Source organism: Solanum verrucosum, unplaced genomic scaffold (assembly GCF_900185275.1).
Source record: "Solanum verrucosum unplaced genomic scaffold, falcon-dt-bn FXZP01000261.1, whole genome shotgun sequence".
NCBI classification, from domain to species: domain Eukaryota; kingdom Viridiplantae; phylum Streptophyta; class Magnoliopsida; order Solanales; family Solanaceae; genus Solanum; species Solanum verrucosum.
In genome coordinates, this window is record NW_026019969.1 from 9860869 (window position 1) to 9874468 (window position 13600).

Below are 13600 nucleotides of genomic sequence, written 5' to 3' on the forward strand. Positions count from 1 at the left end.
CCTGCATAGTATTAATGAAACCATCTTATATTTAGGCAAAACAATCTATTTGATTATTGTACTAGTGCAAGGGGAAATGGATGTAAAAAAGCATTATTGGAAATAAATTGAATGTAGTCATTCTTTTCTGGATCTGCTCTCAGTAATGTAATCTGAGGGCCTTCCTTTGATTTTTCAATACTTAATTTGATTCCACAATCGCAGGCAAAAATTGCATTATACATCCTTATTATTTGAAAACTCTTTTATTTTCTCACCCTTAGATATTTGAATTATCATCTTGAAACTATTTAACACTTCCTTGACTTAAGATTCATTGCTTAATAAGCCTTGACCACTAGATTAAAGGCCAAAAATTTTGAAGATTCATCAAATCCAGCATTCACCCCACCCACACCACGGCCCAAATCACAACCCCCTTTTCATTTGATAGAGAATCTAAGACTTCTCTCATTGGAGTTATAGTGTAAATAGTTGAGAAATTACCGTAATCAAAGTTGGTGAGCTGTCGTGAGGGGAAAAAGAATAATTCAGAATAGATAGAAGTTAATGACAAATCTATCATAATTCATCTATTTCCATATAAAGGACCAGCTGTAGTCTACCAAATCTTATCTGTCTATATATCTTGTGACCCGTCACCTCACTCAGACATTTTAGATTTTGAGAGCAAATTGAACCCTAATGGTTAGCAGCAGCAAATTCAACCTGATTTGAACTGAATCATTCATAATCAGATCTTATGGTGAGACAAGGTCCATGTCACCATTGTGGCATCAAGCGTAAGTTCTATTCACCACCTATATCCCATCTTTTATGTTTATCAATAATTTCATGCTTTACGGGATACTTGATTCAGTTATGCTTATGATTTATGTGCCTGATGTTCAGCAATTAAATTTTGAAGACTCACATGCATGAAGCACTAAATACCCTAATTTCCCTAAATGGTGCATCTGTTAAAAATAAATCAGAGTACTTTAATTTTCTCATCTTTCGAGCCAAATGTTAATTAATTTTCAGTAAATCTGCCATTAGTCTAACAGGAATTGAGGTCATTTAGGATAAATTGTAGATTTGGTCCCCAATCCGTTCCATACATGCACATTTAGTTCCCATCTATTGAATCTTTTGACACCTATCGTCCTTAGGTTCTAGATGATGTACCCCAAAACACCACTCTTCACCACTACCTAGGGTTTTTACATGCACCATAAGCATGAACCTCCCCTTATTTACCTCTATAGGTCACTCCCACCTTGCCCAATATAACTTCATTCCTAATTTAATCTCTCTTAGTACGCGCACAAATCCATCTGAGCATTCTCATCTCTCCTACATTCATCTTCTGAACGTGGTCGTTCTTGACTGACAAGCATTGTGCCCCAAACAACAATGTAGGTCTAAGCACCACTTGATGGAACATACCTTTTAGCCATGGCAACACATTTTTATCGCAAAGTACCCTGGATGTGTGCCTTCAATTTACCCACCCTACTCCAATATGATGTGAAACATCATCAATCATTCTGTCTCCTATAATAATGGACCCAAGATACTTGAAGTTTCCTCTCTTGGTCTTGGGTATGATTTGTGAGTCGTTCCTCACTTCCACCTCTGCCTCAAGTGTTACGTCATTAAAGTTACACACGAAATACTTTGTTTTAGTTTTGCTTAACCTGAAAACTTTAGTCTCTATGATCTGTCTCAAAACTTCCAGTTTTTCGTTAACTCCACCCGTGTCTCGTTATTCTATACTATGTCAATTTGCGAATGGCATAAACCACAATACCTTTCATTGAATATATCGTGTCTATTCATCCATCACTAAGACAAAAAGGAACAGGCTAAAGGTCGATCCCCGGTGCAACCAATAATATTATATGTTGGCACCCATACTACAAGAAGGTTAAATGATGCACTTGATTAAATGTTTAGTTATTTACTTAAGAGGACTTTGAATCACTTGGTTAAATAATATTATATGTTGGCACTCAATACATTTTTTCCTTCTTTTTTTAGTGGTGCACCAATGTTCTACAAATCCTAGATTCACCTGTCTAAATCTGATTTTTCCTTAACAGATTGTGCAGCCCCTTATTCTTGCTTTCTTGTTAACTGATTTCCTTAATCTGATATTGCGTTCGTGAATTTATTGCTGCACCCTTATAAATACTACTGCATTTTTTGGTTCCTACTTTGAACAACATCTTTTCAATAGTTTATTGCTTCTATTTATTTTCGTCATTGTATTGTGTAACTGTCAATTTTAAGATTTAGGGTATTTGTTGAGGGTTGCCCCTTTTTTGTTGTTTATTGTACACTTGATTTTTCTATAACTGGCGTAAATGGCTTCAGGGTTTGATGTAGTTTATGGTCATGTACTTGATTGGCAGTGGGAGGCTGGGGGCAGGGGTGGTAAGGGTACCAAGGGAGATCCTAGAGGTTGAGAGTTGGGTCTTGAAACACAGGGACATTGACGAGGAAGCCGATAGAGTTAGTGAAGATTCTTATGAAGTGGAAGATCAATATAGCTTATGTTCAAGAAACCAAATGGGTAGGAACCAAGGCTAGGGATGTAGATGGATTTAAGTTATGGTACTCAAGAAGATCAAGGAGTAGAAATAGAGTAGGCATTTTATAGACAAGGAACTCAAGGAGCAAGCGGTAGAGATTAGGAGGATGAATGATAAGATAATGTTCATTAAGCTAGTTTTGGGAGGGCTAACTATTAACGTAACTAGTGCATATGTGCAGCAAACAGGTTTGGACGAGGAGGTCAAAAAAAACTTCTTTGTTCTGGGAGGAGTTGGACAAGGTTGTGAGAGTTATCCCGCATACTGAGAAACTAATTTTATGAGGGGATTTTAATGGTCACATAGGGACCACTTCGAGATGATATGATGATGTACAAGGCACTTTCGGCTTTGGGGATAGAAATGGAGAAGTTATGCTTTTAAACTTCGTGAAAGTTATCGAGTTGATCATAGCTAATTCCAGTTTCTAGAAGAGGGAGGAGCACTTGGTGACCTTTTGTAGGGTGGTGGCTAAGACTCAGATACATTCTTTGCTCCTTAGAAAATGTGATAGAGGTTTATGCAAGGACTGGATCAGGAGAGGGGATCTTACAACCCAACATAAGCTTGTGGTTATGGATATAGAAATCAATAGGATGAAGAAGAAGAGGACCGCATATGCCCACCAAGGATTTAATGAGAGTCCTGATTGAAGCCAATACTTAGGAAATTGGAGAAAAGTTAGTGGCTTTGAGGATTTCAGGGAGTAGTGCCTACATCAGAGAAAAAACAAGAGAGGTGTTGGGGGTCTCGAGAGGTTACCCAGACAGGCACAAAAGGGATTGTTTGTGGAATGAAGAGGTCCAAGGAACAATGAAAGCCAAGAAGGTTGCTTACAAGATGTTAGTGAAAGCTTAGACAAGGAAGAATAGTGAGAGGTTTAAGATGACAAAAAAGGCAATGGAGCTAGCGAGGACGCAGATAATATGTGGGCTAAGACAATTGACTCCATCAAGAAAGCAACAAGAGAGGAGTTAGGGATCTTGAGGGGTTACCCAAGCGGAGCAGTCTAGGGACAACAAGAAAGACTTACACATAGTGTTCTGGAGGAAATCGTACATGGTCGCCAGTAGTCAGTTCAGTGGCGTGCAGATCCACCGCGGAGGGGGGTTTACAGTTGAGCGCTAGAGAGAGAGAGTCCCTGTTGAATATTATACCGTAGTTACTGTCGATTAAGATGGTAACTTTCCTCCTTAAAATTTCATGCAAAAAAATGCAGTCTGTCAAGAGATTAACTATTTTGCATGGTTCCTCAACATATCAAGCAAATCTTTTTCAATCTTTCTACCATCAAACTCAAAGTTCAACTTTTTTGTATGGTTCCTTGACATGGTGATGAAAATGTGAGTAAAGAAACAGTTGAAGCATCCTAAAAGTCTATGCATGTTTAACACAAGGAAATTTTCTCTTGTTTTTAATTTACACATACTCTAGTTTATGACGCTTTCGCTCTCATGCAATACATTCTATACCTTTTTTATAGAAAATCTTAATTGTCAATGATCATTGTCCTTTCGTTGAATTTTATTCATATTTATCCCAGTTTAAACACTAATTAATTTTGAACTCAAACAGAAACCCGCCATTGGAGACCTGGGCCAGCTGAAAAACCAGTGCTCTGCAATGCATGTGGATCAAGGTGGCGCATTAGGGGGACACTACAGAACTATATTCCCAGACATGCCCGTGAAACACAGAGCAATCAGTTACCTGCTGAGATGAATCCACGTCTCTTAACTCGAGATAACCAAAGGCTACAAGTTGGAGTAGAGGCTTCTGGACAGGAGGGATCTTCAGCTTGTCTTGAAGAGGAAATGAATAGCATACCAAGCTTAGTTTCAGCAGGATCATCCTCAGTTAACTGCATGCAGATGGAAGAAACAAATGGTAAAATACTTTCACATATAGAGAGAACACTTTAAGTTGTCTCAGCAAATATGATGCATGTTCGAATCAAATCCTTCATTAAGAGTACAGGTTAAAAAAAATGGAAAACTAATATCTTCCTACTCAATTTCTTTCTTCAGTTTTGCATGATAGTAAGCGCAAAACTCTTAGGGCACATTTGGTTGGGGAACGAGTTATCCTGGGATTGTTATCCCACCCTCAATGTGGGATAAAAATAACACTAAAATCCCGGGATAACTAATTCCGGGATAAGTTATCCCGTGTGATATCCCAACTAAACATGGGATAAGCTCATCCTAAAATTAATCCCAAGATTAGTTATCCCGTGTGATATCCCAACTAAACATGGGATAAGCTCATCCTAAAATTAATCCCAAGATTAGTTATCCCTTATCCCTCGGTACCAAACGAGCCTTTAGTCTCAAAGAAAAATATGAGATAGATGAATTTAGGCAACCAAATCAATGTAGATGTTCCCAAAAAGTAATCCTGCAGTGCATAGTATTCTGATTCAAAAGAAAAGGAAGAAACAGTTCACCCAATATTATTATGATTCCAATTACAAACTTTTCTTATTCTATTGATTAGAAATGGACAAATTTGAACCCCCACCCCCAAAAAGGGAGCGGAAAGCAGGAAAAGAATCTACAGACCCTACACAACAAATTTAACGGTGAGACAGAAAATTTTATCAGCATTCTCCCACTGTCCAAGTGGTTATTTTTTGTTGGTGTCTAATTCTCAAAAGAATCACTTACACCATGAGTTCTAAGACAACTTGATAAGCATGTATCAAGATTCACGACACTTGGATTTATTTTTATGCAGGAAATTCCTTTCGTTTTCCGATTATTGTGATGTGCTTGTCAAATTATGTAATGTCAAATCACATTCAGGATTTACCAAATAAGCCGTAGGGAAGTAATTACCATGTGATACTCTGCAAGCACAATCTTCGGTTTCTTTCTTGCTCATAGGCCATTAATTATAGTGTCTCCCCTAAATTTTGATAACTAACTTTTCTTTACAGTTTACACAATGAACTGAAATTGACAAATTTCAGGTAATTTGGATTTTCAATAAAGATATGAACTGACCGGTCCAACTATACTTTAACCATACAAATAATACTAGCTTGACCAAAATAAAAAAATCTATTGTATTAATACCTTATTGTTTTATGTGCACTAACATTTACCTTTTGTTGGGAGAAGCAGACAAAGATCCTTTCTGGAATCCTAACAATGTCCCAAAAAGAAAGAGATCAGAGCGTAGACAACGCATTTTGTCACCTGTCGAAAGACTCCAGAGGCAACTTTACAACAATCTACAGGAACTAGAATTTGAAAATATACCAGACGGGGATGAAGATGTTACTCTAATTTATGCAAGGAACAAATACATTCCTCCTAATGAGATTGGTCTTGGAGCTATGTTGCTCGTATCACCAACAACTACTACAGATTGCTCGACGTTTCAATTTTCAATGGCAGAAGATAATGCCTCTTCCTCAATGAATGTTCCTGTAGAAAATCCATATCTGTAAGTGAATTTTGAGATGCATGCATACGATTCAATAGGGCAGCCCGGTGCGCTAAAGCTACCGCTATGTGCAGGGTCCGGGGAACATTCCGTTTTATTGGATGGAATTTCCATGAATTAGATATGGCAAATTCTGCTTTTTAGGTGCATTTAATATGTCAATTCCGATGTCTATCACCGTGTGCTTACCTACAAGTTTGTTAGTTTGTGAGGACTTCACAGTAGACTTACATTGTGACATCTCAAATTGAATTTGACTTACATATGCTTGTCATTACAACTGTTATGTCTTGCATTATACTTTGTTTCAGGATAAACAATAATATACTGGATCATGTGGCTGTGCAAAATGAAACTACTGGAAATGAGAGGGGGAAAGCAATTGCACGTGAAAATAGACTCGCCCCACATCATATGGATACTATATCAAGGGTATGTCAATACATTGTTCTGTAAATGCTACAACTATTGGATTTTCTTCTTCATACGGAGATGAAGGTCTGATTATTGAAGAAATAGGTATATCAGCTTCAGGATAAGGTATGATCAACTACAACAAGTTTTAAAACTAAGTCGACCAAAAAATCTATTCAATCTCCTTTTAAGTTATAACGACAAGTCGATAAGACACTACAACTAAGGTCAGAGTAGACAACATAGAAAATAGCTAATGTACGTGTAGTTTCTTGTCGCTCCACACACCATATAAAATTCCTTTACTTGTCAAAATAATCATTATCAGCATCAACAGCAAAACATATGATTTTGAAACACAATGGTAATGTAGTCTACGGATACAATGCACTTCTTATTCTTAAGAAACTTCTTCTTCCAAACATCTCTTTGGCTTTTATCTAAGAATTGATATGCCCACCTCTGTTCTGTTTTTGGTATATATATGAAAATACAAATATACAAGTGTTTCCTCATTGACAAATCTTATTTGCAGTCTAGAAATCAAATTGTGAATTTCAAACTAATGTTAATGTATGGATTATAGTCACAGAAACTTAGGTAATAGTATATGCTAAACCTCTTTTGTGATTTGGTACATCCTTACATATTTCATAACTACTTGAGGTTCCTTATTTGGTTAGTGCTTGACATTCATTGCTCAAGGTCTCCGGCCAGAAACTACATTCTCAGAGAGAGGGAGCAATACTAGGAAGCCCAGTTAAGAGGCCAAGAGGACGACCACGGCTCTCCACAACCCAAGGTACATATCTGCTTAAGTTTGTTTAGGTTAATAAATCACCTTTAGAAAGCTCTACAAAATTGAAATCAAACGAACATCACATATTTGAAAGACAAGTGCTGGTATATCTACACACACAAAAAATGTGAATCATACTCCCATTGTGAAAATTCTACTGACTAGTTTTGCTATGCAGGGAGAAAAGTTGAATTCATGTTAGGTGTGTTTGGTAAGGAAAATGTTATCCTTGAAAATAAGTAGTTTTCTTACTTAATTTTTGATGTTCAGGTATATATGCAGAAAACATTGTCCCAAAAGTATTTGTATATATAAGCAAACAATATTGGGTTGGTTTGGATGGCAAGGGATGGGGGCTATGGGGCTAGAGGTGTTGGAGGGTGGGATTAGGCTAGTGTGAAATGACATTTAAGGAACTTGTTTCCCAAATTCTACTAGGGAAGTCATTTTCCTCGTTTTTAGGAACTTGTTTTCCTAGAGAAAATACAACAACAAACCCAGTGTAATCCCACAAGTGGGTCTAGGGAGGGTAAAGTGTACGCAAACGTTGCCCCTACCTCATAGAGATAAAGAGGTTGTTTCTGATAGACCCTCAGCTTAAAATAAAGCATATCCAAGCAGCTAGGAAAAGGAAATGTAGAAATGAGAGCAATAGCAACAACAAAATAATATGAAACAAAGAGTTGTAGAACTTACTTTTAAGTCTTGGCAGTACCTTTTTAACACATAAGACTCCGGAGGCCATCTTATTTCCCCCATCCCACACCAATACAATGTGTGATGTCATCATTGATCTCTACACTAGCTTGAATTAAAGACCCCATACACTTGAACATCTTCTCTTGGGGATGACATGAGTGTCAAGCCTCACTTCCACACCAATTTCATGTGTAGCATCACTGAACTTACATTCCAAGCATTCAGTCTTGGTCATGCTCAGCCTAAACCCTTTAGACTTCAGAGTTTGTCTCTGAACCTCCAGCCTAGCATTAACTCCACTATGAGTCTCATCAATCACTACTATGTCATCTACGAATAACATACACCATGACACCCTATCTTGGATATGCCATGTCAGTACATCCATCATAACCAAAGCGGAAAAAAAAGGGACTAAGAGTCAACCCTTGGTGTAACCACATCATGACTGGGAAGTTCTCCGAGTCTGCTCCCACTATCCACACCCTAGAGAAAATGTTTTGCAAAATTTCTGACCATAAGAAAATTGAAAAACATAGATAAATTGGACAAGTATAGTGTTTGTGATTTTTCATTTTTTTTCTCATAAGTTGATTCGTAGAATAATAAAATGATCTCCATATAACTTTGTTTTTAATCAAGGAGAGTTGTATTAACAGAGGCTCTATAGAGGTGCCAAACTTATATCAACATTTTTTGTAGTGTAATTTTAAAAAGGGGATAAATAGGAAAAGAAGCCAAATTTTGATTTAAGGGAAAGCAAAAAGCATTTCAAAAACAAAAAGAGCAATAAATTCTTTTTGGAAAGATTTTAATTGAAGGAACAATAATTTAGGAAAGCGGAAAGCATTTTGCAACTAACCTAAAAGGGAACAATACAATCTATAGGGAACAAGGGGTCGGTTACAAAAGTTAATAGAGATTATTCTCAACATTGTAGCCATATCATGATAATTGTTCTATCATGATCTTTGACATTTCCTAAGAAGTTTCCCAAAACAACAGATTCCTTGATCGCATTCATAACATGTAGTAAGAGTAGCATATAGAGACTAGAGTAAAAGAAGGAAGAGAATGTCTCCATCATCTCTACAAGTACAAAGGAATCTAATCAATACGTTTTTAAATTTATCTCTATGTATCTTTTACTTATTATTCACATGAGTTCAGAAGTGACTCTTTAACCACCCAAGTAGAAAAGTTCTCACACAGAAAATTCCACTTGCCACTCATGAATTTTGCAGGCAATCTCGACAAGGATAGAAAGTCTGAAACAGCAGATGACAGTTCGCAGGCTTAAAGCTCCTGTCTAATAGATATCTGAATGAACATATCGTGGAAGATCAGACGCAGATTCAAATGCTTGAACCACAAATGGCAAAAATGGGAATCGGTTGCACCTTACTGCTTCATTTACTAAATTCATTCCAACAACAATGTCGTCTATGATACTTGATTTTACTTTGCTACATTTGAACATTGTTTTTACATCCTGTGCCTGGTACCTAAGATACAGATGTGTGTAATACCTGATAAAACTAGTACTCCAGATGCTGATTGGACACAGTCTTTGTGATTTACTCTATTGCATTGGAAAAGCATTGATGACTTGCTGAGTTTTCAAAGAGCACTGAAATTTCTATTTTTCCAAAATCTTGACTAGCACTAAAAATCATTTTATATTTCTTTCTATTGCTGGAAATCTAGTACTTCAGAAAAGACTTACCAACAGTTAAGGTTTGATAACTAGAAAACAAACCTGGCAATTTTTCATATGAATAGCTTCTGAATTTTCACTTACATCAGATTGATGAAAATTGTGCTCTCATGCAGTCATTACATTTTTCATGAGGAAATGAGAGTTTTATCTTTTAAACCTTGTCGCTTCACCAATTAGGCCAGTGTTTGTACTGAGTTAGCATCTGCTAAAAACAGCAGAGCAGATGTAGTACATACATGTGGATTCGGCATAACATAGTAGCTTTGATCTAAACGTTGTACCTGTGCTAAAAGAATCACTAAATATGCTCAAAAATTAAATTCAGAATTCAGTTACTTGCACTTGAGGGTTGAGGCCATGTACTAGAATCCAGAACCAATAAGGTTCAAATATTGGCTCTGGACAAAAATTATGATAATTTATACTTTCCTCTTTTAACCTGCGCCACCTCCCAAAGCAACAGGTATCGGGTAACTCTATCCATAGAGGCTCCACAGGTATTAAGTAACTCTATCCATCAAGGCTAAGACTAGAACATATGAGAAGAAATCATCATCATTCATCGAGGCTAAGACTAGAACATCTTTAGACTAATTACTCAATTATGTTATAGGAAAAATTAAATATCATTAAACCTTCAAGCAATTATCACATATTGACCTGTAAAATTTACAAATAGAAATTATAAAATCGTGCTTTACAATATTCTAATAATTATTGCAGAATCAATACAATATGTAGAGAGAATCTAACGAAGAATAACGAGAAACATACTAATTATTTCCCTCGGAGAGAACTGGCAAAATTCCAACGCTGAAGGAAGTTGGAATTTATTTATTTTTCGTCTTTTTTTACAGTGAGAGAGAAGAGAAGAGAATAAGTTGAGTTTGGATCCATTTTCTTGATTTCGGGTCATTTGCGGAAAGGGTCATTTAATGCTTTTTAAAAAAAAAAAAACATGACCACAAATTAACGTTTGGGAACAATATTAAGAAGGTTATAAATTCAACTAATGTTCTCGGTAAATTTAAATATAAATTCGTTCATTTTTTGAAATAAAACTTGCGTAGAAATTATATATATATAAAAAAAAACTAATAACCACGGTAGTTAATAATTCAAAATATCTAAAAATACATTTTCAAAAATCATATTCAAATAAAATATTGTTGACTCTTTGGTGTTATAACTAAAACATATAAATTGAAATGAAAAGAATATATATATATTAGATGTAAATTAACTATTAAAAACTATCAATGACGTATAATTTTTTACAGTCAAAAAAATATTTATGACTTTATATAAATTAGGAAAGTATATTTCAAACAAAAAAAAAGAGAGAAAAATGATGCCTTAAAATTTAGGGACATCAAGTCATTGCTTCACTTAAATGACTATTAAGCCGACACTGAAAAATTAAGGGAAGTGTTTGTTTGTCAATCTGGATCGCAATATTTGTCCAATTATATTCATACTATCCGAATTAATTGGGCCAATTAATAAGTGTTTAATATGTAAAAGCAACTAAGTTTCAATTAAACGATTCTCTTTCAAAATACTTTCAACTTTCTTCTTGTAGTTCAAATTTTTTGCACATGGGCTATTTCCTTTTCATATTTATTCATCTTCAGTTTTATGTAAATATTGTGTGGTTTTTCAACGTGTTTGTCTTTCAGTACATTTTAAATATTCTTGATTTTTCACCTTGAATCATCTCCGTCAATATTTTTTTTACTTTAATGTAAGACTCAATTTTGTCCGTGAACAAAATCAAAAGATTTCTAATACTTTCTAATCAAAATCAAGTATGTGATGAAAAAGTTAGGATCTCAACATAAAATTGTTTTAAGATATATGTTTCTTTGTTGGTTCCTTATTTTGATGTATCAATGTAATGATCTCATGGCAATCTGAAAAGGGGCAATTGATACTTTCATTCTCAACGTTAAATTTCAATCAAAATAATTGAGATCTCAACATAAAATTATTTTAACATACATGTTTCTTTGTTGATTCCTCGTTTTGATGTATCAATCTAATGATCTCATGGTTATCGGTCTCAACATTAAATTTCAATCAAATTAAGACATATTTTTATGTTCAATGATGTAACATTGAAGTTCTCTTTTGAAAAAAAATCTCTCTAGCAATTTACAAAGTTAAATGACTGTAATTTAATCTTTCGAATATAAAATTTTACAAAATCTTTATATAAAAATGTCCAATTAACAGGGTGTTTTGAAACTTTTATGAATTTTTGTTGAGTTCTCATCCTCTCATTTCCAACAATCGGCTTCTTTCATAACCAAATGAAACTGTTTAAGGTGAGGAACCAAGACTAATGGGTATGAAATTCAATGACAAAATGGCACAGCATAACACCCTATAGGTTAAATTAGCAATAAATAGCCTACTTTTAATTTTTTAGCAAGAAAAAGACTTTGTTTTATTTATTTGACATTGAATAGTTATTTTTCTCTTTTTAAAAAAAAATGTATTTTTGTTCTCCTTATTTTTCTCAAACACACGTTTGATTGTTGTTGTTTTTTTCTTGAAAAGAAAAAAATTATTGTTTTATTATCCCTATTTTTATCTCTTTTTTTATTTTGTCAACACTTTTAAAATAGAGTTCTTCTCTTTTTTGTCTCCTTTTTCTTTTTTCATAATTCTTTTCATACGTATATTTGATTATCTCCCTAATTTTCAATTCTTCTCCTTAATTCAATATGTTTATGAAAATCATATATAACAATATGTTTTTTCATGGATACTTCTAAAAATCATCTTTATATATAATCTTGTTATTGTCTAATTAATTGTTGAATTTCATGATTTGTAGAATTGAAGTTTGTTCAATTTTGTTTTTGTGAAAATTTAGGTTATTCAACCTTCTTTTGTTTTCTTTCTAAAATCCTTTTCATATGTATATTTGCTTCTCTTCTGGATTTTCTCTTAATTTACTCTGTCTATGCAAATCAGATATAACTGTATGTTTATCGATTGATCCTTTCAATAATTTCTTTTAATATATAATTATGTAGCATTTCTTGCCCTATTAATTTTGAAATTTCATGATTTTTGGAACTAAAGTTTTTAAAACTTTTTTTGGCGAAAATTCAGGTAATAGTTTTTTGAAATTTTTGTTCTCAATTTCATGGGTACGAAAGATTCTCGTAAGATCTTCGTAAAAAATCAGAATGTTGATTTTGATGAATACAACCCAATGTATACTAATGAATTCCAATCTCAATTTAAATTAAAGTATACAAGTTTATTATGTGAATACAAATCATTGAATACACGATGAATACGAACTAATGTATACATAGTGCAATTACCGTATACATAAACAAAATCACATGTACAATTAATGAATAAAATTTATATATGTATCATATTAATCTCATTCTTGTATTCATTATAGTATTACGTATAATTGATGGTAATACTCTTATGTATACAATATAAAGTTTATGTATAAATGCTACAATTATTGTATACATCAATAAAATTTACACGTCTATTTTTATGAATATTTTTTTGTGTATACATTATGTAATCGCAACTTTAATTATTGTATAATTTATGCATATGTATTATTACAGTTTCTAATAAAATGTCATTTAATATTATTTGATTAATTATGCCGATTATGTGATAATTAATACACATTAGAGCATTAATAATACATTTTCTTACCTCAGAAGTAGTCACAATCTTTTAATAAGTTATTTAAAGAATTTTAAAAAATTAATTCCTTAAAAGTTGGTGTAACCTTTTTTTAATGTGTTAATTAATAAATATGTATATTTCACTTCTTAAAAGGAGGCAATCGGTTTTCTAATAAAATAATTATTGTTGATTGGTAAAAAAAATAATTCATAAAATTACAATCAAATATATCTTTATTTTTTTGTAAATTGCGTCATTTTTTTTTTT

The 13600-nt window shown here is 33.8% G+C and overlaps 1 long non-coding RNA gene across 1 annotated transcript; it reads right to left on the minus strand.

Annotated features, from left to right (window-relative positions):
- Positions 1-4290: 4290 nt before the first annotated feature.
- LOC125816191 (uncharacterized) lies at positions 4291-5934 on the minus strand. Its single transcript, XR_007442209.1, has 3 exons — positions 5840-5934; positions 5683-5722; positions 4291-4437 (listed from the first exon to the last, which is right to left on the minus strand). It is a non-coding gene; the product is annotated as an uncharacterized LOC125816191 (long non-coding RNA).
- Between the last annotated feature and the right edge of the window lie 7666 nt (positions 5935-13600).